We start from the raw sequence: 26,555 nt of genomic DNA, 5'->3' as shown, positions 1-26,555 counted from the left end.
AGTTTCAATTAATTTTATCTAAAAATTGGTTGTTTTGTATTTTTGTTTGATACATAGTGTCTCACGGATTATGGTTTCTCTTCTCGTACATCTTTATTCCGTGCCCAGGTGTTTTAAATTAATCTTTTTGTATATGTGGGTATTATGTTGGATTCCAAGTTTCAATATATTTCAGTAATTAAATTGAGAAACTAGGTACTAATACGGGTTGTCAGTTAAATTCTGAAATCCAGAGTTCATCAATTTAAGGTTATGTTTATCGTTGTGTCTTTTGTGAAACTTAATACTCCGTGTTTGATTGCAGTCATGATTTCTTGCCTTGAAGTATTCATTTTTCGTCCAACTAATATAGTCTATTCTGTTCTCATAACCTTGTATTCTAAATTTAAAGTTTGTCTGCACCATTTGAATTTGATCCTCCTTAACAGATCCTTTGCCAAATTTAATCTGATGCTTTAATTGGTTTGGTATGGAAAAGAAAAGGTATAATGTTATTTCCTGAATGTCAGTTTGTAATTTGTGGAGTTTAAGGTATACTAAGGTTGCTTCTGGATGTCCTAGTTTATTGAAGTGTAAGATTGCTTCGTGAATATCCTACTTTACTAGAGTGCAACTGTACAGGGTTGCTTTCTAAGTGTCGTCTCTAATTTGTGGTGTGTCACAAACTCACAAGAAATTAAGCTAAGAAATTGACTAAAACACTAACTTTTATATAACATATGACATCTTTCATGTTCATTAGATAGTTTGTCACATGAAAAGGGCAAGCGTCACATAAGCTCCAAAGAATAGACATCATCATTCCCCTAAAACATTTTTTGTGGAATTGATGTTAATTTGATGAAATTAAAAGATAAATCCTTTGCTAAACCTTAACATTGGTTTATCGATTTAATATCAGGTAAGCCATTGTTCATTTGTCAAAATCTATGTCTAAAGTCTTCAATTACTGATTTATGGCTTATTGGCTATTCTCAAATTAGGTTTGCTTTTGACTGCTACCTTTCGCCTGACATCTGATTCATTCTCTTCATCTTTGAGGTACATGTACATGTCTCCATTGTAACTGATATTGATTTATGTTTGCAACTTTTATATTTTCATTTGAATGATGTGCGGTTGTGATGAAAACATTAGAAATCAGGAACATTTTTAAAACGTTCTAAGCAAAAAAAAAATATGGAAATCGCATGGTTTATCATTGAGCCTGCTAGTACTGTCAATGTTGATGTTCCACTGTAGCATCATGGCTTTAGTAAACAGTCTACGCTGACTGGTAACCAAGCAATAAAGAGGATCTTAGGACTAGCAAGGTTGTTGTATATGAGTCTTTTCCACAGAACAGCACTAACAGTAGCTTTCATACTCACTAACTTTCCTTGTAGAAAACTTACTGTCAGCTACATAAGCTTGAAACTACTTTTAACTATCAATGACTTGTCTACATTGAAGGATTTTCATGGCAGCCCAAGACATGCACGTAGGAGTAGCCATTGTCCATATGGGTTCGTAGGAAAGTGTGTAGGAGATAATGTGTGTAGTTTAAAGTGGAAATGTAAATATAAAAAGAAAATTAGATGGTGCAGACATTTCTTAACTTTAATATTGAGCATAAAGTTGTGGATAAGTAATGTTTGTATTATTTTTTGTACATTCTGGAATCTGGATTAGGAACTGCCTCCACACTTTCCCTCAGGTGGTTGTGAAAATTTGTGAGTCTTTAACTTTCTTAGATGTCCTAATCTCTGGAAACCAGGCGCTAGGATGGTACTACATCGCTGCCAAACCTAACCAAAGCGTGCAAAGAGTTTCTTTGACATCACCACCACTACAGCTACCCTTGAGTACAAGTCATTGGATTGTCCTAGCCTAATCCTGAGTTATTAGCAGAATTTCGCTTGGCTATTGGCCTGAGTTATTAGCAGAATTTCGCTTGGCTATTGGCCTGAGTTGATAGCAGAATTTCGTTTGGTTATTGTGACTGTTATATTTTGCATTTGGGGACGTTAACTGAAAGGAAAAATACGATGCCCCTCTCCCCTCCCAGTTCAGTTTCTAATTGCAAAGAAGCTTTCAGTTTCTAATTGCAAGTAAAATGGGAGAAATCGCTGGAACTTTAGTTCATGTAGATAAATTTCCTGTTTATTTTCTATATATTTAGCTACGGAGGTGTTGTAAAGGGAATTTTTGCGTGCTATTGTTTCATTCTTTACCGTGGACTTCTTTTAATTTATTTTTACACCGTGGGAGAAACTATTACTTACCGCTTTTTTATATTTTTTCTAAGGTCTAGGATCTATTTGAAGATTATGGTGGTGGAAGAAAAGAATCAAGGGATGATGCATAGCTCCTTCAACTATGAAGCTCATATTCTTGAAGTTATAGGCTTTGAGTGACCTTTGTTTTGAAATTTTAGAAAAATAAGTTGGAATTAAATAGTAAACGTGATTTTTTGGTAATAAATTTGTGTTTTGGAGATACTAGCTAATTAAATAGTCTTGATAATGTGTAAATATAATTCGGTGATATGTTTTGAAGCGAATACGTATTATTATATAAAATTAATATCATTAGTATCTATTAGTTTTCGTCATCTAGTCATTTAAAGTTGAAGGTATTCTTGCTATAGTTGTGTTTGATATAGTTTTCAGGTCGATTTTGCTTCGTGTTGACCAAAATAAAAATTTACATTCTCGACGCTTTTGAGTGTCAAAGATATTTCCCGCAAAATGTTATTTATAACTTGCAAAAATAATCATTACGCAAAACGGCGTCGAGAAAAATTTTGTCGACTACAAATAGCGTCGACATTCTCGACGGTGAAACGCGCCAAAAACAATGTATGGATGCCAAAATTCATCGAGATTGTCGACGCCGTACAGCGTCAAGAATTTCTCTACGCCCAAATTCTCGACGATGCGTTAGAGCGTCGAGAAAATGTTTCTCGACGCTTTTAGGCGTCCAAAAATAGCCAAAAAAGCGTCGAAAAACAACGTGTTTTGTAGTAGTGACATACACCTCCATGACCATGAAACTCTCTGGAGCAGGAGGAGAGAGAAACAGAGAAATATGGGAAATTGCCAAGCTATAGATGCAACAACATTGGTAATCCAACACCGTAAGGTTAACAAACTGTATTGCTGCAAGTCAAAACATGAAAATTAACCCTGGTCATTATGTCGCGTTTCTTATCACCACCATCCGTTACACCAACAATAACAACAACAACACCCAGAAAATCAATAGTAGTGGAGGCAACAACCACCAGAAAAACAACAGTAAATGAAAAGACAACAAAAACAACAGACACAACAAAGGCAGTGATAACAAAAACAATAGCATAGGCACAAGTGTCGGAGATGGGCGGAACACGGTGCGGATAACTCGAGTTAAGCTGCTTTAGCCAACAAAAATGTTGGCTTTGGGTCATGTTTATATGCTCATCAGCAGTCAAGGTTTGTTAAGCTTTTTTTTTTTTCTTTTTCTGCTTACCTTTTATGTCAGATTGGTGAATTAAATAACAACTTCGAATTTATTGCTTCGAATTTATTGCTTCGAATTTTTTGAATACCTGTATTTTATTTTTTTTCTCCTTCCAATCAAATCCAAAAACCACAAAATCTCCACTTTGAAGCAAACAAACACCTCCTTAAACTTCTTGCAAAATTATTCTAGAATTCTTGGCTGAATATTAATAATTCTCTATATATGTAGAAAAAAAACCTTGCATTATCACTAAAGAAGAATAATAATAGTAATAGTAATAGTAATAATAATAATAATAATAATAATAATAATAATAATAATAATAATAATAATAATAATAATAATAATAATAATGTGGAGATTGTTTCAAGACGCATACTCATCGTATTAGGTGTCGACATGGCAGTGGTTCTAGTACGGTTTTTGTGGACCCACCTGATTCTGGGGATGGTACTATTCGTTTTACTCTCTACGGTATTCAAAAACCACAAGCTCCTGCTTCCGAGCTGTCTACTTCTGATGCGCCTCGAGAACATCATTTTTCTTTTGATGTTGCTCTTCTAAACACTTTATGGTCTAAGCGGCTGCGTTCTGTGAAATCCATCCCTCCCAAATGTCGTTTGGGTTTTTCGCGAGTTCTGAAAGGGGCGCTTGATAAGGTGATTTGCAGACCAGATGACATTGCTTGTTGGGTTCAGTTGCTCGTGTTACCTCTTTGTGTCCTCAAGACTTTTTCTCCACGAAGTAATCGTGAGTGTTCCTCCGGTGTTAGGCGGCGACAACAGGAAGAGAGTATCACCTATGCTATTCGTTCTTGGGGTGTGCCCGGTGGTTCTGAGCAACTTGTCATAGACACATTGGCTAGCGTGTCTCCCCCTCTATTGGATGTTGACAAAGACCATGATTTGGCGGAGCGTAATATTAAGCAATGCAAGAGAAAGATTTCTGATGGTCACTACACTGCTGCCGTTAGGGTTCTTTCTTCCTCAGGTCTTGCCCCTTACAATGATGCTACTCTTGCAGATTTGCAAGCAAAGCACCCTTCCGTTCCGGTCCCTACCTTACCGGATATCCCTGTTGATCATCACCTTACTGCTTCCTCCGCCGTTGTTTTGGAGCAGATTAAGGGCTTTTCGCGTGGTACTTCGTGCGGTAGAGATGGCTTGCGTGCTCAACACCTTTTGGATTGCTTGGGTGGTGCTGCTGTAGCTGTTTCTGATGATTTGGTGGATGCTATCACTCAGGTAGTTAATCTCTTTCTTGCTGGAAAGTGTCCTGCTGAGCTTGGAGGATACATTGCTAGTGCTCCTCTTACGCCACTTGTTAAGCCTGGTGGGGGTATTCGGCCTATTGCTGTGGGCACTATTTGGAAGCGCCTTGTTTCTAAGGTCGGGGCTGCTTTGGTTGGTCCGCGTTTAGGAAACTACTTTGGGGGTCTTCAGTTTAGAGTTGGGGTTCCAGCAGGTGGTGAGGCCATTCTCCATGCTTTCAATCGCTTGGTTGAGGCTCGTGGGGCCGATGTTGGCCTCTCTATGTTATTGGTGGATTTTCAGAATGCGTTCAATTTAGTTGATCGATCGGCTTTGGTGCGTGAGGTTCGGCTACATTGTCCTGCTCTTTCGCGTTGGGTTGAATTCTGCTACTCTTCTCCAGCGCGGCTGTATTATGGGGAGTATACCTTGTGGTCTTGTCAGGGTGTGCAGCAAGGGGATCCTCCCGGCCCTTTGCTTTTTTCTCTGGTTCTACATCCATTGGTGTGTTGAATCAGAGACTCATTTGATCTATCTCTTCAGGCTTGGTACTTGGATGATGGCACTATCGTTGGTGACACTTTGGTGGTTGGACAGGTCTTGGAGTTGATTTTGGAGCAGGGTCCTCATTTAGGTCTCCATGTTAATGTTGAGAAGACGGAGTTTTTCTGGCCTTCGGAGGACCCACGCGGTCGTCTAGAGGGTGTCTATCCTACGGATATTGCTCGTCCTGCGCTTGGTGTTAAGTTGCTTGGTGGCCCAGTCAGTACGGATTCCTCTTTTTGTAAGGAGTTGGTTTCGCAGCGTGTGGCGAAGACTGTTGTGTTGATGGATGCTGTAGCCAAGCTTAATGATCCCCAGTGTGAGTTGTTGCTTCTTCGTGCGTGTAGTGGAGTTTCTAAACTCTACTTTGCTATGCGCACTTGTCCGCCTCATCTTTTCGAAGCGGCCCAATTATCTTTTGATGTGGCTCTGCGGGCTTCTTTAGAGCGCATCGTGACTGCTTCGGGACCTGGGTTCGGTGACTGGCAATGGCGCCTTGCCACCTTGCCTTATTCTTATGGAGGATTGGGTGTTTATTCAGCTGGTGATGCTCGGCATTATGCTTTTCTTGCATCCCGTTTGCAGTCTTCTGATTTGCAGGATTCGCTTCTTCGGCTTTCAGGTGTTGATGGTCGGGGACCGGCCTTTGATGATGCTCTTGGTCTTTTCAATAGGACCGTGGAGACCGACCTTATGCGTAGCCCTAGTGAGATCGCTGCCCCCACACTCATGAAGAAATTGGCAGACATATATTTCACGAAGGTTACTGCTGATGCGGAATCCGCCTGTTAGGTTATGATACATATGACAATTCATAAATCATGCGAAAAACCATTTAGCCAGGAATACATATTATTTACACATAATCATATAGCATAGTTTAGATGCATACTCTTTGTTGCGTGCCTTCCCTAGCTGCGCCCGAACCGAACAAGAACAAGTCTTTAGGACTCCAAGTGTCGTCCCTCCGTAGATAGTCCACAGCACGTCCGGATCCGCCTTAAGATTGACCAACTAGAATCGCCCTTAAGGTACTAATAATTTTCGGCACTTTTAGGCAAGGAATGTGACTGAATTTTTCTCTCAAAAACTCACTTTGAATACTTGAAAACTAGTTATAAATTGTGAACCCAGGCCACATATTTATAGGGGTATGGAAAGAGAATTGGAATCCTATTAGGATACGAATTAATTAAATTAGAATCCTAATGAAACTCTTATTTAATTAATTTATCAAATAGGATTAGGAATTTAATCATTAAACGAATCCTGTACGTTTTAGGTTTCGTATGTGAACACAAACACTCACGCACGCACACCAGCCCACGAGGGACGCCATGCGCGCGCGCGCACAGCCCGAGCAACGCAGCCCACGACTGCCGCAGCCTTGGGCGCGCGCTGGGCCTGCCTTGCGGTGGGCCTGGCGCAGCCTTGGGCTGGCGTGTTGTGGCGCGCGTTTCCCTTGCTGGACGTGGGCCTGGCTTCGTGCTGGGCCTTCGTCTAGCAAGCTCGTCCGATGCTAATTCGTACGACGCGCTTCCGATTAATTTTCCAATTCCGGAATTCATTTCCGATACGAACAATATTTAACATTTCCGATTCCGGAATTTATTTCCGTTTCGAACAAATATTTAATATTTCCGTTTCCGGAATTATTTTCCGATTCCGATAATATTTCCGATTCTGACAATATTTCCGTTTCCGGCAATATTTCCGATTCCGGCAATATTTCCATTTCCGATAATATTTTCCAATACGTACCATGTTTCCGTTTCCGGCAACATCTACGACTTGGATAATATTTATATTTCCGATACGATCCATATTTCCGTTTCTGGCAATATCATCGTTTCCGGAGTATTCATTTCTTGCCTGTGACGATCTCAGCTCCCACTGAAACCAAGATCCGTCGATTCCGAATATCCATAGATGGAGTATTTAATGCCATTAAATACTTGATCCGTTTACGTACTATTTGTGTGACCCTACGGGTTCAGTCAAGAGTAAGCTGTGGATTAATATCATTAATTCCACTTGAACTGAAGCGGCCTCTAGCTAGGCATTCAGCTCACTTGATCTCACTGAATTATTAACTTGTTAATTAATACTGAACCGCATTTATTAGACTTAACATTGAATGCATACTTGGACCAAGGGCATTATTTCCTTCAGTCTCCCACTTGTCCTTAGGGACAAGTGTGCATTTCCTAATTCCTTTGTCGCTCGATGCTTGCTCTTGAACATAAGGTAAGAGTTGTCATCCTTATTATGTCCAGAGGTGTTCCTCGGTTTCAGAGTTCAACTGATCAAATAGACAGAAAATCATAGCCTATGATTCATCCGAGCACGGCCATGCATTTCACAGTTTCTAGCTCTCCGAGTGGCCTTGTACAACTTTTAAGCATCTCATCCCGATTTATGGGAGGACAATCCCAATCTTGCGATCTTGAGATTAGACTTCGTTTGATAGGTGATTACCTGAGCGTTGCCTTTATAGCCTCCTTTTACGGTGCGACGGTTGGTCAACGTCAAAGCAACCAGTTCTCAAACAAGTAATCTCAAATCACTCAGGTATTGAGGATTTAATGTCTAATAATTTTAATGAAATTTACTTATGACAGATTTTCATCTCTTACAGTAAAGTTTCATAGGTCTTGTCCGATACTAGTCTTCCCAAAGTAAGTATCTATGCAAATGATTATGACATTGCCATGTCCACATAGTTCAAGAAACAGAACTACTAGTCATCTTGCATTCTAATCGTCTAACGTTTTCTATGCGTCCAATTTTATAGAAAACTCCGACTAGGGACCATTTTCAACCTTTGACATTCAAGTTCACTTGATAGACATTTCTTAGTCACAGGACTGGTCCTGACAGTCTATCTTGAATATATCGTCAAATTGAAGGGACTCATCATTTAATACTAAACCAAGATTAAATGGAATATGAAAATACATTTCATATATGATAAATGTTCAACCCCATTGTTTTACAACCATGGGCCTCAAACCCATCTTCTAAAACAGTTTATGGAATTCAAAGCTATGCTTGATTTCCAGTGCTACAATGTGAGTGTTGCTTCTCACTTGTTGCATAGGTTTAGTTATCATGCTTTGCCAATCTTAATATCTTTTTCATCGAATGATATTCGAGATAGGATGATAAGATCTTTTGAGTTTGTTTATTATGTGATCTAGTCTTTCTTACTTCGATAGTGGTTCTACGCATTTTACAATGAAGAGCCATCAAGTTAGCAGACATGTGATCCACCCAAGTTCAATGAAGAACTCATTAATATAAACAACTCTGTTTTATTGCTTCTTAGGCAATAAGTACTTTTACTTCAACTGTTTAGGTTGCTAGTGATGCTTTGTTTGGATTTACTTATCCAAGCAGTTCACAGACATGTGGAAGACTTTCCAGCTGTATCTTAAAACATAGAAATTAATATTTTAATTTCCCACGCAACAACTCATGGTCTCCAATCCATGTTGCCATTTCAAAACACGATGCTCTATAGCTCGTCCTTATCAATGGTTAACTCCAAAGGGTCTTGCTTGATCCTTTGCCAGTGTTTATGCGTGTAGCATCAATATTTAGCATATCTTTATTTCCTTGAATCAAGAACTATTCCTATGTACCTTTTCAAGTACCATAAGTATTCTTGATCTCAATCTAGTTGATCTTCACTTAGATCAATAGAGATTGGTATATGTTCGTCATGCCTAAAGTCATACGATACGTTTTTGGCGATCCTCATATTATATCATACATGATAAATTCTTTTGCAGAATAATTCCCAATTGAATTCTATTCATGTAACTTTAGCTTATCTAGTTTCAGTAGATACTAAATTCAGCTAAATTCTTTGATGTTTAACTTAGTAAATGCTTATACATAGTTCAAACATCCTTTACTTAGATTTATTCACATGGGTCGAATATCTCCAATGGAGACTTTCGTGTTTGATTTAGTAAATGCCATTACTTAATCCAAAACAATATCATAAGATCTTTGTAAATATATCTTAATACCCAGTATGTACTAAGTTTCGCCATGGTCCATCATTGATGAATAATCTCAAATCTAAGTCATTAGCATTTGAATGTTATTTTACAATAGAGAGATATGTGTGTGATACACATAGGACCAATTAAGTTTTTATGTACTCCCACTAAACTTCTTATATATCTATAAGAATCATGTATATTTTATGAAACTAAAATGCTTATTAGCTTCACTTAAAATACAGTTCCAATTCCCAATTGCTTGCTTAAATCTGTACTTAGATTTTATAAGCTAGCTTTCCTTTTCAAGCATTTATTTGGATCCACAAATCCTATGACATACCATGTACATATTTTATTCCAACATTTGATTGAGGAATACGTTTTGTCATCCAATTGCTATATGTACCAATATGCAATCATTGCTTGATTTATAGACTTGAGCATTACGATTATGCATGAGGTTTCAACACAATCCACGCCGTGAATTTGCTTGTAACCTTTAGCAACTAATCTAGCTTTGTGTGTGAACACATTTTCATGTTTGATGGTTTTTATCTTTAAAACAAACTTGCAACCAATAGATGTGAAACTATTCTTGCAAATCAACAAAATTTCAATTTTGTCATCAAAACATTGAGTATGTTTTATGGCCTCTAACCATTTAAAACATTTGAGTCTACATATGGCCTCTAACCATTTTAGGGAATCTAGGTTTCGTCATAGCTTTCTTACAAGTCACAAACTCATTAATCTACATGATAATAGTTTGACTGCAAGTTGTAGGTTTCTTCACTATCCAATAGAAGAATCTCATAGTTTCATTGACCAGAACTCTATGTTTCTTTACTATCTAATAGAAGAATCTCATAGTTCCAGTGACTTGAACTCTATGCCTACAAGGGTATAGAACATCAAACAACAGAATGTCAATAGCCACTTAAAAGTCCTTTGAATATTCTGTTCTCCTTGAAGCACTTGTAAAGTCTTCTAAGAGATGTCTATTCTTTAAAGCCACTTCTAAAGTCCGAAAAGAATACGTGTTCGGATTTTCTAAAGAACTTCGAAAAGCCTCCGGAATGTCCGTTTATGTTTGTTGTTCGCCTTGAAGACTTTCGAGGTCTATTTTCTCCCACTTGTCATTTTGGAAACGAATCTCCAAAAGGACATTATTTCGAGCAAACAAACATTATGTTCTCAAAAATTCGTGGTAGAAACAATACCCTTGTGTCTCATTTGAATAAATCACAATGAAACATATATCTAGACTTGGGCCTTAGTTTGTTGAATAACAAACACTAAGCTCCCACTGAGTTTAGCAACTTTTTAGATATATATAATTGAAAAGATATCCTGAAATTACTTTTCAATAGCTTTGACGAATTTGGTTTAGTTTGGTGGTAGTTGAGCATTTTGTTTTAGAAATTATAGGAAAAGTCTTTATGATTCATCATTGATCGAATCAAGTACTAATTGACTTCGATTATTCCAACTAAGATATGCCATATCTTACGGACCTAGATTGTGAAATTACAACACACAATCATTGATGATCATATTTGGTCTCAAGTAATCATCAACATGATCTAACCTAGATCTTTATGATTTCTTGCCAAGTGGATTTTATACTTCTGAATCTTTGAACTAGCCAAATAGATTCAACTTATATCACATTTGAGTAAATAAACCTATATTCACTCAAATCCATGTGAAATAATAAAGTCATAAAATCTTTCTTTAGCTTTGAACTCTATTGTCTAGGCGTTCTAACAATAGTTCATATCTTTTGTTACTTTCAACAAGTAAGACTGGTTGTCTTAAAATGATCTAGAAATCAATCAACTTTCAAAAGTCCATCAAAATAGAGCTTTTGAATGTTAACTTGTTGATATGGTCTAAACAACAATGCCAAAGATTAGTGGAACTCAAATCAAGGGGTTGATTTGAACCTAGTAAAGTTCTTTAAAGAGTTGTTTGTTTTAATCAAGCATATTGACTCAACCTGTAATTGACCATTTCATTCAAATAAACAAACAAACATTGTTTTTGTTTTTCTTGAATGTGAGTCTTTTTGTGTTTGAAAACAGAAATTTAGGTATGTTGATTATGGAACAAAATAGCCATTAAGTTCCAGCCTTTGAAAGGACTTAAAACAAACTAGATGACCCTACAACTAATGTAGCATTGCCATGCTTCATTTCCCACTTGTAGGTCATTAGTGTAGCCTAGCTTCCATTGTTTGAGTTATTACCGAAGTAAGAACCTCAAGCGGTATATGATACCAAGGAAGTTTGATTGCTAGGTCACTTCTCTTTAAACATAAACTTATAGGTAGAAACGGAATCGTAAATTCCTTTCATTTGTTCCTTTGTTTTCCTATTTCTTGTACCCTTTCTTATAGTCTTAAGAATTGAATTCTCTAGTGTTGACTTTTATACTTTGTTAGACATGTCCAATGTCACCAACAAGGTTCTTTACCATTTTAATTTATGTTGAATATTTTGTTTCAACTAGATGATCTTACCAGAAGCTTCTAAAGTTCTCTAAGCATCGATCTATTCGAATGTCTAGGGACTAGACTCATTCGAGAATTAAATGGAAAAAAGATTTTTAGGTTGTTAACCATTGGTAAAGCTGAGCGTTTAAACTCAATGCTTTATGATCTCAAAACTACATTGTATTTTGAATTCACAAGCACCAATTGGTTTGCCATTCGATTTTGATATTCGAAAACAACCATAAAAGTCGCTAAAAGAAACGTACATTTTAAATTGCTCACTTTCTCTCATTTCCGTGAATCGTTCTTGGATTCACTACCAATCGAGAAAATTTACTGTTACCTTTCTAAAAGGATTTATTGCAGTGCAAGATATTTAATTATAAACAATAATTAAAACATACATTGAAGCGTGCAAAGTCTAAACATTTATCATGAATAATAACTTGAAAATGAAAGCAATCATGCAATTTAAACAAATCATTAGCATTTTATTCGAATTATGTGTTCCGGCAGGTGTGAATAAAGTGATTCCAAGACCCTAAAACCATTGAAGAATTAAGCACAGTTTGTCGACTCAATTCTAAAACATTTTAGGTAAGCAAAAGCCTTTTGCTAATAGTCTAGAAACTACTCTTGGTTGATAGGTACGTCTAAGAACTTATTAGGTAAACCTATCGATTTTGCCACGACATAAAAGGACTCCTTACTTATATCGTTGAGTTTCACCAAAACTAACATGTACTCACAATTATTTGTGTACCTTGCCCCTTTAGGACCAATAAGTAACACCTCGCTGAGCGAAAACTATTACTAGATTGATGTAAAGGATATCCAAGCAAGTGTATATTTTGGCATGGCACCTTATAACTCAATTTTTAAGTTTGGAACTTAAGGCTTTTACTATGTTGGTTAGATTTTAAGTGAACTAAAATCCTTAATCATGCAACATAATCAAGCCACAATCTCATGCATAATTAAGACATATTTAAAGCAATAAATAACTTAAAGCATGCATAAGATAAATGTGATCTAGTATGGCCCGACTTCATCTTGAAGCTTCAACTTCAAAGTCCGTCTCGAAAATCTCCGTGGGAGGCACCATTTTCTTCAAATAGGATAAGCTATAATTAAAACTAATTACAACTATTTGATGGTACGCAGACCATATTTGAATTGAAAAACGACTTTGGTACTTTAGACCAATTACATTCAAATTAATGGTACGCAGACCATATTTTCTATCCTATTTGGGCCATACTAGTCACTTCATAACCTGCAAAACAGTACATATACAATATATACCATTCACCCATTCATTATCATGAATGGCCCACATAGCTGGTTAGTAAAACACATTATGCATCACGTAAACATTTGCAGCAATTAATCAAGGGCACCAATAATCTACCAATTATTCAGTCCTTATTAATTCTAATCAAGTTGTTTTAACCTTAAGGATTTGTAGACCTAATCAAGAGTTTATGACTAAAAAGCGCTCCCACTCAAACCAATAAATTCATATGCTTTACTAATTTTAAACATAAAAATGTATTTCTAGTCTAACCGGAAACATACAAATTTAATTAAAATTTAAAGCTCATATAAATTTATAATTGAATCCAAAAGTTTAATTTAATTTCAGTCGTATTTAAATTAATTCATGATTTTAATTTTAGTAAAATAATTAGAATAAATAAAGTTTATTATAATTACAATATTCAAAATTAAAATCCAAGAAAATAATTTAAATTATTAATTTTAAAATTAATTAAAATTACGTAAACTGAAATTTTCAAATTAAACATTCAAAACGATCTAATCGCAACGCAAACACCCCACGCATCGCACGCCCATGGGCCACACGCACACAGCCATCGCTGGCCATGTGCGCGCAGCCCATGCGATGCGTCGCATAGCTGCTGCTTCTACCCTTCGCAAGACATCGCGCGAGCTGGTGCTCGCTGCGCGCGCGCCAGCGCTCGATGCACGTGAGCTTGTGCTCGCTGCGCGCGCGCCAGCGTTCGATGCACGCGAGCCATCGCTCGCTGCGTTCGCTCGCCAGCGCTCGCTGCACGCGGGCCAGCGCTCGCTTCGCGCGCTCGCCAGCGCATGCTGTGCGCGCTCGCTAGCGCTCGCTTGGTGCGAGCCAGCGCTCGCTGCGCGCGGCATCGACGCTGGGCGCAGCACTCGTGGCACGCGAGCTTGCGCTTGCTGCGCGCGAGGCTGCGCGCGCTTGCGCGAGGCAGTGCGCGTTGTGGCGCAGCTCGCTTGCTGCCCACACGCAACTGCCGTGCCTTGCCTTCGCCCATGCCCATTCGTCCATTGCTCATAGCCCACGACACAAGGCAGGGCTGCTGCCTTGTGCTCGTGCACCATGCCCTTGCTCATTGCATTCGTGCCGCATGGGCGACGAGCTCCCTTGCTCGTCGTCACATGCCCGCACTATACAACACCCCTTAAGGGTAACACGTAGCGTCCATTGCTTTGTGCGTGCAAGTTATATGAACGAATCGCATAAAATTTTAAAAAAATTTATACTTAAAATTAATGACAAATTAATAAATAATATTAATTTCATAATTTTAGGGCGAAAAATCGAAAATTTATTATTCAATTGATTTCCGATTAACATGGATTCAAGTCTAGGTCATAAAAATTTAAAATTTATCATAAATTTACAATTTTTATGGTGGTTTTTAATCATAGGTATCTAATTAAATTATAATTAATTATGAAAATCAAATTAATTATAAATTATTCTAATTTTCAACAAATTAATCATAATTACAAATTAGATTGCATAATTAACAAGGCTAGGCATTCAAACTTGTTAAACATATAAAGTAGGTCAATAAAAAATTCAAGATTTACCAACAAGAATCGCAAATATTTAATTTAACATCTTAAATTTACGAAATTTTGCATTCGAAAAACTAAAACCTTCGAAAAGTCATAGTTAGGCTTCGAATTTGAGAATTCTGGGTTCGGCAGAAAAATATTCTTTTTGTCAAAATTTTAGAATGCCTTTTACATGCAGAATTGACACAAAAATCACTCGATTTGGATGAGTAACGAAGAAACTGCCGAAAAACTGCGTACGTATAATTAAATAAACGCAATTTGCAATTAATTAACAATTACGAAAATTAATCACCCCTTTTAATTCTTGCAAATTTGTAATATTTAACCATGTTCATGCAATTTAGATTATGAAAATAATAAGAGGCTCGTGATACCACTGTTAGGTTATGATACATATGACAATTCATAAATCATGCGGAAAAGCCATTTAGCCAGGAATACATATTATTTACACATAATCATATAGCATAGTTTAGATGCATACTCTTTGTTGCGTGCCTTCCCTAGCTGCGCCCGAACCGAACAAGAACAAGTCTTTAGGACTCCAAGTGTCGTCCCTCCGTAGATAGTCCACAGCACGTCCGGATCCGCCTTAAGATTGACCAACTAGAATCGCCCTTAAGGTACTAATAATTTTCGGCACTTTTAGGCAAGGAATGTGACTGAATTTTTCTCTCAAAAACTCACTTTGAATACTTGAAAACTAGTTATAAATTGTGAACCCAGGCCACATATTTATAGGGGTATGGAAAGAGAATTGGAATCCTATTAGGATACGAATTAATTAAATTAGAATCCTAATGAAACTCTTATTTAATTAATTTATCAAATAGGATTAGGAATTTAATCATTAAACGAATCCTGTACGTTTTAGGTTTCGTATGTGAACACAAACACTCACGCACGCACAGCAGCCCACGAGGGGCGCCATGCGCGCGCGCGCACAGCCCGAGCAACGCAGCCCACGACTGCCGCAGCCTTGGGCGCGCGCTGGGCCTGCCTTGCGGTGGGCCTGGCGCAGCCTTGGGCTGGCGTGTTGTGGCGCGCGTTTCCCTTGCTGGACGTGGGCCTGGCTTCGTGCTGGGCCTTCGTCTAGCAAGCTCGTCCGATGCTAATTCGTACGACGCGCTTCCGATTAATTTTCCAATTCCGGAATTCATTTCCGATACGAACAATATTTAACATTTCCGATTCCGGAATTTATTTCCGTTTCGAACAAATATTTAATATTTCCGTTTCCGGAATTATTTTCCGATTCCGATAATATTTCCGATTCTGACAGTATTTCCGTTTCCGGCAATATTTCCGATTCCGGCAATATTTCCATTTCCGATAATATTTTCCGATACGTACCATGTTTCCGTTTCCGGCAACATCTACGACTTGGATAATATTTATATTTCCGATACGATCCATATTTCCGTTTCCGGCAATATCATCGTTTCCGGAGTATTCATTTCTTGCCTGTGACGATCTCAGCTCCCACTGAAACCAAGATCCGTCGATTCCGAATATCCATAGATGGAGTATTTAATGCCATTAAATACTTGATCCGTTTACGTACTATTTGTGTGACCCTACGGGTTCAGTCAAGAGTAAGCTGTGGATTAATATCATTAATTCCACTTGAACTGAAGCGGCCTCTAGCTAGGCATTCAGCTCACTTGATCTCACTGAATTATTAACTTGTTAATTAAGACTGAACCGCATTTATTAGACTTAACATTGAATGCATACTTGGACCAAGGGCATTATTTCCTTCACCGCCTACTCCTTATCTTCACGTCTTGTTGCCCTATGGAAATCACAGCAGGGGGATCACTCCTCAGCTTAGTTGCGGGTAGTCCCCATCTCGGGTTTAGGCCAAACTATGAACGGTAAGACTTATCGTTCGGTTCTTTGCTATCGGTTGGGTATTCCATTGTTCTCTGATTCGACGCCATGTTCTGCTTGCTCTCGGGTTTTCGACGGGGACATTTATGGGGATCATGCCGTGTCTTGTGCTGGGATTGTGGGTATCAAACATCGACATAATGTTGTTCGTGATACCCTTTTGGATATTTGCTATCGGTCGGGGATTTCTGCTCGCAAGGAGGTTGATGTTGGGCTGACTAGTGAGAGTGATGGAGCTCTTCGTCCTGCAGATATATTGCTTTACTCATGGGATGGCTGTCTAGATGTGTGTGTTGACTTGACTGGGTCTTCCCCTATGACGTAATCTGGGTTGTCAGGCTTCGTTCCGGGACGGGTTGTGGCGGTTGCAGCGCAGCGGAAGCAGGATAAGTATGCGGCACGTTGTAGGGCTTTGGGTTACGGTTTCTTTCCATTTTCCTTCTCTTCTTTTGGGGAATTAGAGAAAGGGGATGTTTCTTTGCTGAAGCGGGTCCAGACGTACTCCAGGGCTCAGGACATTGGGGCACGGGCAGCTGCCCACATTTTCAGCAGGATCGGGTTCGCCATAGCTAGAGGAGTGGGGGCCCAGATTGTATCTCGGCTCCCTTCCAACTTCTTGTAGTTCACTTGATCTTTGTAGCTTGTTAAGCTTGTAACTTTTTGGTGTTTTCCCATAATAATAATAAAAATAATAATAATAATAATAATAATAATAAAAATAATAATAATAACAATAATAATAATAATAATAATAATAATAATAATAATAAGAATAACAGTTGATACGGTCATGGATGAAGTTGATGGTCAAGGTGACGATCTTATGCTAGCAATTGGAACCAAAGCTGATTTAGGTTCAATGGCTCATTTTGTGTGCATGGTGACTTGGATTGAATGAGTTCGTTTGATGGTCCATTTAATCAAGGTGGTACGTTGCACTTAATCAAGATGGTTCGTTTAATCAAGGTGGTTCGTTGGTTAAAATCTAATTGTTATTTTCTTTTGTTTAATTCAGTTTAATAAAGGGACAATTGTTTTAATCCCATTCAAATTCAGTCATTTCAATAGCTTTAAAGGTTGCTGGTTGTAAGGAGGGTTTTAAGCCCTTTGTAACTGCAAATTAGTGACTGGGTTAGGGAGGCTCTCATTGCTTTGTAACCACCGAATTTAAAGGCCCTTAAATGACTTTTAAATTGCTGTTTAAAGCTTTGTAACCACCGAATTTAAAGGCCCTTAAATGGCTTTTAAATGGTTGTTTAAAGCTTTGTAACTGCCGTTCTTTGGCTGCTGTTTTAGGCTATTTATAGCCAGCTTGCTGAATGGAATAAACAACCAAATTTGAAGAATAAACACTTGTTTTCAGCTTACTTTAAATTATTGATTATAATTCTGCCTTTTCTTTGTTTTTGGACGTGTTTTCTACTCAAAGAGCCGATTGCGAGTCAATAGGTCTTGTCTTGCAATCACGACCAACGAGTTAAAGGTCTAGCTTGTTAATCAACTATCCTTAATTATACAATGAGTTTTTAAACTCGTATCATTCCGAGACTTGATGATATGTTAGATGAACTCCATGGTTCGAAGTTGTTCTCAAAAATTGATTTGCGGAGTGGTTATCATCAGATTCGGATGCATCAAGGAGATGAGTGGAAAACGGCTTTCAAGACAAAGCATGGTTTGTATGAATGGACCGTCATGCCATTTGGTCTCACTAATGCTCCTAGTACGTTTATGAGGCTAATGAACGAAGTGCTTAAATCATTTTTGGGCAGATTCGTTGTGGGATATCTTGATGACATCTTGGTGTATAGTAAGAACGAAGAGGAGCATCCGATTCATTTGAGTGATGTTTTTGAAACCCTTAGAGCTCAAAAACTCTATGGGAAGCTAGAGAAGTGTTCATTCCTTGTTGACAATGTGGTATTTTTGGGCTATGTGGTTTCGAAGGATGGAGTGACTGTGGATCAGTCCAAGATCGAGGCTATCAAATCATGGCCTAATCCTAAAACTATAAGTGAGGTGCGTTTATTTCATGGTCTTGCTTCGTTTTATAGACGTTTTATTCGTGATTTCAGTACCATTACTAGTCCTATTACTAGTTGTTTGAAGAAAGGTGCTTTTGTATGGGGAGAGGACGCTCAAAACGCGTTTGATGTGATTAAAGAGCGTTTGTGTGCTGCTCCTATTTTGGCGCTGCCAGATTTTTCTCAACCTTTCAAGGTCGAGTGTGATGCTAGTGGTGTGGGAATTGGTGCTGTTTTGATCCAAGGTAAGCGTCCCATAGCTTATTTTTCGGAAAAGTTAGGGGGTGCTCGTTTGAATTATTGCACTTATGATAAAGATTTCTATGCTATTGTTAGAGCTTTAGATCATTGGAGTCATTATTTGCGTTCTAGCCACTTTGTTTTGCATTCTGATCATGAATCTTTGAAGTATATTAATGGGCAACAAAAATTGAGCCCAAGGCATGCTAAATGGGTTGAGTTCTTGCAATCCTTTCATTTTTCTTCGAAGTACAAAGATGGTAAAAGCAATGTGGTGGCTGATGCACTATCACGAAGGTATACTTTGCTTGCTACACTTGATGTTCGTCTATTGGGGTTTGAGACCTTGAAAGACTTTTATCGTGATGATGGTGACTTTGGAGTCGCATTTGAGAAATGTGTAGTTGGTGCCTATGGAGAGTATATATTGCAAGATGGGTTTCTTTTCAAAGGCAATCGTCTTTGTATTCTTAAACACTCAATTCGTGAGCTACTAGTTCGTGAGGCTCATGGTGGAGTATTGGCTGGTCACTTTGGCATAGCGCTAGCCAAGACCTTGGAGATTTTGAGAGAGCATTTCTTCTGGCCTAAAATGTTAGGCGATGTAACAAACATTGTGAATACGCGTGACTTGTCATATGGCCAAGAGTTCTTTCAAGCCCGGTTTATACTCACCTTTGCCGGTTCCAGTTCGTCCTTGGAAAGATATTTCTATGGATTTTATAGTGGCTTTGCCTCGTACTCAAAGAGGTAAGGATGCTATTATGGTCGTGATTAATAGATTTTCAAAGATGGCTCACTTCGTTGCTTGTCACAAAACGGATGATGCTTGTAATGTGGCTGATTTGTATTATAAAGAAATTGTTCGTTTGCATGCAATTCCCAAAACTATTGTTTCTGATCGTGACTCCAAGTTCTTGAGTTACTTTTGGAATACATTGTGGAGAAAGGTGGGAACCAAGTTGTTGTTTAGCACTTCACATCACCGTCAAACTGATGGGCAAACGGAGGTTACAAATCGAACCTTGGGAACGTTGTTGCCAGGGTTGGTAAGTAAAACGCAAAAGGATTGGGATGTCAAGCTTGCTCACGCTGAATTTGCTTATAATCGTTCTCCTACTTATGCTACTGGTCATTCTCCATTTGAAGTGGTATATGGGATTAATCCATACTTGCCATTGGATCTGATTCCATTACCAAAAGATGAGTTGGTTCACAAAGATGCCGATGCCAAGTTGAAGTCTATGATGAAACCGCATCAACATGTTCGTGACCGTATTGAAGCTATCAATGCCTCTTATAAACAAAAATCAAATAAGAATCGCAAGGCTCGGGTGTTTGACGAAGGTGATTTGGTTAGGGTTCATTTGAGGAAAGAGCGTTTTCCAAGCAAACGCAAAAACAAGCTTATGCCTAGGGCAGAAGGTCCTTACAAGGTGGTTGCACGTGTGAATGATAATGCTTACAAGATCGAGCTTCCGGGAGATTATGGTGTCCATGCTACTTTCAATTTAGGTGATCTCTCACCCTATCTTGATGATGATGGCCTTGCTGAATTGAGGTCAGTTCCTTTTAAAGGGGGGAAGGGGATGATACGGTCATGGATGAAGTTGATGGTCAAGATGACGGTCTTATGCTAACAATTGGAACCAAAGCTGATGTAGGTTCAATGGCTCATTTTGTGTGCATGGTGACTTGGATTGAATGAGTTCGTTTGATGGTCCGTTTAATCAAGGTGGTACGTTGCACTTAATCAAGATGGTCCGTTTAATCAAGGTGGTTCGTTGGTTAAAATATGATTGTTATTTTCTTTTCTTTAGTTCAGTTTAATAAAGGGACAATTGTTTCAATCCCATTTAAATTCAGTCATTTCAATAGCTTTAAAGGTTGCTGATTTTAAGGAGGGTTTTAAGCCCTTCGTAACTGCAAATTAGTGACTGCATTAGGGAGGCTCTCATTGCTTTGTAACCACCGAATTTAAAGGCCCTTAAATGGCTTTTAAATGGATGTTTAAAGCTTTGTAACCACTTAACTTAAAGCCCCTTAAATGGCTTTTAAATGGATGTTTAAAGCTTTGTAACTGCCGTTCTTTGGCTGCTGTTTTAGGCTATTTATAGCCAGCTTGTTGAATGGAATAAACAACCAAATTTGAATAATAAACACTTGTTTTCAGCTTACTTTGAATTATTGATTATAATTCTGCCTTCTTTGTTTTTGGACGTGTTTCCTACTCAAAGAGCCGATTGTGAGTCAAGAGGTCTTGTCTTGCAATCACGATCAACAAGCAAAAGGTCTAGCTTGTTAATCAACTATCTAATTATACAACGAGTTTTTAAACTCGTATCAATAGTAATAATAACTACACAAGGCATTCATATCATCAAATCCCCATACACCGAGGTCATTTGTAGTATCTATTTGTTGATGCTGAACATAGTCGATTTCAACTACACAAGCACAATTAAACATGAACAAATCAAGCCTTAAAATTTACAAAGCAGAGCTCAAAACTTCCGAAAAATCAAAGCATATAGTACAATTTGAGATGCCCAAAGAAATCCCCACAATTTCAATCAATTCACATGGAAAAAAACCCTAATTTATTTGGAGTCGATAAATTCCATTAATTTTACAGAGATCAACAAACAAAAATCATATACATTAAAGAGAATATACGATAACTAACAATTATGTGCTTTAACGATAATTAATTAGAGAAGAGAGATGATGGATTACTATAATACCTCGTATTTTTATAAAAATTATAAATATATTTTATTATATTTATAAAGCATTTTATGATTTTTAGAATTTATTTCGCATTTAAAAATTATTTAAATGTATTTTAATTAATTATAATATTAATTATTTTAATTAATTATGAAACAAATTTAATTTTCGAGTCGGGAAATTTAATGGAGTCGCAAGTAATTTTAAAGGTTTGGGTTTTTAAATAAAAGTCCAACTCGTTTTATTAAACGAGCCCAATCAAAAGAATTTAATTCTAAACTCTAGAGATAGACCAATGTCAAATTCCTAAGCCTAGCCCATTAGGGATTTGGGAGCCTATAAATAGGACTCCCCTCATTAAATGATCCCCCTTATTTTTCATTAAACCCTTCCTCCTTTACTTGCCCACACTCCTCTCTCTTCCTTGTGCCCGGCTCCCCTCACCCGCACACGACCAAGCCCGCGTGCTCGTCGTGCCTTGCTGCTGCTCGTACGTGCCTCCGTGCACCGCACTCCCCGCCCACACTCTCTTGTCCCTCGCCTAGGCGCGCGCTCGTCCCCCCTCCCCTTGCGCGATGTTGATGTTGTTGTTGTTGTTGTTGTTGTTGTTGTGTTGTCGTGCGATGCCGCCCCTCTCGCCCAGCCACACGCACACTCGCCTCACTCTCTTGCTCGCCCAGTCGCACACCCCTCGTCCCTCTTGCTCGCCCAGCCCGCGCGCCCGTCCTCTCGTGACGCGCTGCTGTTACGCGCACTGCTGCTGCTGCCTTTGCTTCCTCGTCCGTGCGCGTACACGCACAAATCGTGTGTGTGTGTGTTTTTGTTCGTTCGTGCAATTTTTCGCCCAATCACATTCAATTCGTGATTGTTCCGTGCAATAGGCCGGATTGGTATAATTCTCTTATTCCATACCTATTCTATTTCAATTCCGTATTTCAAATTATATTATTATTATTGTTTTGAATAATTAAAATGTTGGGAAATGGTTATGAACACCGTATTGTGATGTTTTACATGTTTTGATTCTTGAGGCGTATTTTCATTATTAAAGTATGAATTTTCAGATTCATTTATTTAATAAAGACTTGATTTTTATGGTGTTAAATTGGTTTTATTGGAGAATTAAAGTTAGGGTTTTAACCTAGACCTAAAGGGGTCAATTGATTAGCATAATTAGGTGATTCATTTAATTATGATAATCAATTATATTTTCAGATTTATAAAAAGGTTTAAAGTGTCAATTTTTATTGATTTTAAGGGTGGAAAAGTATGTTTTCATACCAGGGAGTAGTTTTTCAAATTGAGACGATTAAGTTACTAAAGAATGATTAATTTCTAATTACCGTCAAAGTTTTATATTCATAAAAGTTGCTGGAAATTTAATGAACATATAAATAATAAAGGTTTCATTATTTTGATGATAGGAGGTGATTTCTAAGTGAGTGATCGTGTTTGCAAAGTGGCCCCTACGCTTAGGTATTCAAGGTACGTACAAGTCTAGGGCGACCACATTATTTGTCAAGGGACATTACGTGATTGTTTATTGATGTGAATTATATTACGTGAACATGGTGGATTTATATTTGATTTGGTGGACAATCATGTGAATTATTATTATTGAAATTATCGTTTTGTTGATTGAACAAGCATGCTGGGACTATTGTGAGTATGGATTTCATTGTCAATCATGTTGTTCAATATTTATGCATGTATAGTTTGTTTCACATGCAAGGGATGGATTATTTATTGTTATGCTATTGTACGGGATGTCTAGCATACTTTTGAGCCAATTATTCGTGCCTCGTTGCACTATTTATTTTACCACATGTGAAGGGTTCGCTCACATAAGGCACCGCACATGTAGGGTTCAGTTGGGAATATTTTATATGAAATGAATTAGGATTTGTCGTGCTAGGGTACAACCCTCATGTTAACAGGCATGATGTGGAATCTCACCTTTTGTGAGAAGGAACTTGGTAGTAAATTCACTACATCTTGATTTATTGATCACAAGTCTTACAGGATTAAAATGAGATTGTTTTGGTTGTTGTTTATTAAATGTATGTTCGTTTGAGTCTCGAGTTCGCCATTAATAAAATATTAATAAACGTAAAGTGCAACCAGAACAAGCTTCAAAACTCTTGGAACGTATATACCTTGAGTATGAACAATGGGGGGAGACTTGCCGGAAAACTTGATCTCCTACTAATGATACAAGACGTTGTTTCATTTTATTTATGCGCTGAAATTCCGTCGGTATGGCCCGACACTCGGTATGGTCAAATATTCATTATATTATTTATTATGGTCTTTGGTGGGCTCCCAACACCCTTCCTTTTATGGAATCTTCTTTTGACCCGTTCGAAGCTTATTCTAATTAAATTGTGAGTCAAGAGTCGAGTCTTGTATTCATGATTTGTTTGTTATTTATTATATGTCTTTTGCATGTGGATTAATATTTTAGCGAGTGATGCATGTTTATAGTTTTATTTCACTCTAACCTTATAAGTACTCAGCTTTTGCTGACTACGTGCTTTATGTCTCTTGGTCATGGCCTTCGCCTTAATGACCTTATGATGATCCATCATTGCACTTGCATTGTTGGGGAGTAGATTTATTTTAGCAGGTTGGTAGAACAAAGTACGATTGAAATCATGTAGCTTGGGATGGTTGAGAGTTGCATTCTTTTGTGCTTTGGAAACTATTTTAATATTTTAAGTTCGTATTGCCTTCGTGGTTTGAAATATACTTTAATTATGTTTTGAGTTTTTGGATTTTAAATACTTTGGTTTTGGGCTGTTATGGTTCCAACTTGTAGGAGGCCTCGATTATTATTTATGTTGGTTTGAAAGTTAGTTATCATTAAATTCCGCTGCGTAATTCTGGTAAATAGCCTTAGCCGTTATCACGGTGGCGGTAATACTTTAGTAATTCCTTTATCTTAAGTTGGAAAATAGTTTTATAAAAGCAAGGAATTATTAGGGTGTTACACTTACCCATCCCAATACACTACATTAGCATTATTATCGAAATTATTAGCTTACATAATTGGACAAGACAATTATTTAATATATTATCTTCATCAATCAAGCTACTATTATGAATAAAGGGCGAGAGAAAGTACCTGATCCAAGAATTTTCTTCACATCATCGGCAGTAGGGCAAGCTTTACCGCCCACAGCAGCCAACAAGTAAAACTTCAATAAAATCGGATTAACAACTTAGAAATCACTTGATGATGTAAAGATGAAGAAATATTGATGATACCTGGTATTGGATTTGAGTTCGAGAGAGTGGGAAGAAGCAAAGGGGGAAAGGAAAATCTGCAGAATATACATAAGAATGAGGCCTCACCTATACATCACATAAAACGAAATCCAAAGTCACGAATAAATAATGAAAAAACAAAGGGCTGACCTTCGATGGGAAATGGCCACACAAAATCTCATCAACAATCAACAAAAATAGCTTAACATCGCATCAAATTGATCAAAACGTCGCGAAGATCTGACATTTTCCGGAGAATTGAAACCGTAGTTTTGCAAAAATCTCCAGAAGTTCATCGATTACTTAGTAAATTAAGAATTTAGAGTTTCGATTTGAAATTGATAGTTAGGAGTAAGAATGGTTTGGTAGTTGATAGAGTGATTTTTGAAAAGGGAAAATGAAAGTTTGGAACCCTATAAAATGAGGAGCTCGAATGGGTGAGAGGCTAAGTGCAGAGAAGATGAGGAGAGAGAAAAGAGTTGAATATCAGAGAGAGAGAGGGGCAAGGGAGAGAGAGGGGCAAGGGAGAGCATGACTTCGCCAGGTGGTTACATCTGAAGGGGATGCCAAAAACGAAATTGTTAAGCAAATTGAGGGCAGTTCCGTCACTATACTATTGGATGAATAGTATGAACTCACTCCTTGCTTTTAAAAGGTTATAGAGTTCCGTCACTATACTATTGGATGAATAGTATGAACTCACTCCTTGCTTTTAAAAGGTTATAGATTCATATTTCGAATACGGTTGACGCGGATGAATGGGAAGATGTATTTTGAGTTTTTTACAAGATGACTGATACGATATACGTAGTACTCCGTATCAAGCGTAATTTTATTTTTATTTAGTTATTTATAATAGGTAAGAAGAAGGGACCCTACTGAACCAACACATAGCACGGATTAACCAGCCCAGTTCCGCAGGTCATCCGCTTAAGCCACTCCAAAGCGTTTAACCGTTGATGGGGCTCGACTTTGTGAATTCCAAGTCACAAGGTAAGTTCCCCCACCAACTCTACCAACTTATATTGGTTGCCAAGCGTATATCATGTAACATTGTATTTTAAAATATGTATAATACGGAGTATGTGACATAATATTATTATTATTGTAAGTTCTTTCGTTCATGTTTGTTATTTTCTTAAACAAATTCAATGGAATTTTTCGTCGATAAAAAAAAGCTCAAGATTTAACCCTTTTAAATTTATCAATATGTTATAAAACTACTTAAATAAAGAATACTCTGTATATTTTTGAAGTGAAACTATTTAATCCCTTTTATTTTCTGAAAATATATTTTTAGTTTTGTTAACAATGCCCCGTACATTAACATGGCATACACTAATTATAAGAAATGCAAAAGTCGTACGGTCGTACCCCACTCTAGAAAGCAACCATCCAACTGATCAGTCGAAGAAATCAACCAGACACCATTGAAGATTAACATTATACGGATTAAACAAAGATGGCTAACTTAGTAAAGATTACAAGTTGTACAATGACAAGTCTTATCATACTTCGAACTCCCTCCGTCACTCTAAATTCTTCTCCCTTCGTACTTCATCTTTCCCTTAATACTTGCACCGTTTTGATTTTTTGCACTATTTACATAATTTATTTTTACCCTATTTTATTTCTAGTATATAATATATTATTGGATTCATCTTAATATATATTTTCAAAATATTAATATTTTTATAAGTTTTTATAATATGTAGTTAAAAATATTGGTGGTCAAAGTTATGAATTGACA

General features: G+C 37.6%; 1 long non-coding RNA gene across 1 annotated transcript; it reads left to right on the top strand.

The window, feature by feature from the left end:
- Nucleotides 1–499: 499 nt before the first annotated feature.
- Nucleotides 500–2,568, top strand: LOC130466860 (uncharacterized). Its single transcript, XR_008927004.1, has 3 exons — nt 500–901; nt 984–1,041; nt 2,288–2,568. It is a non-coding gene; the product is annotated as an uncharacterized lncRNA (long non-coding RNA).
- The last annotated feature ends 23,987 nt before the right edge of the window (nt 2,569–26,555 follow it).

The sequence above is a fragment of the Spinacia oleracea genome, chromosome 2 (genome assembly GCF_020520425.1).
Source record: "Spinacia oleracea cultivar Varoflay chromosome 2, BTI_SOV_V1, whole genome shotgun sequence".
NCBI lineage: Eukaryota > Viridiplantae > Streptophyta > Magnoliopsida > Caryophyllales > Amaranthaceae > Spinacia > Spinacia oleracea.
The sequence above is the reverse complement of the archived record's forward strand: the minus strand, read 5'-3'. Positions and strand labels throughout refer to the sequence as shown.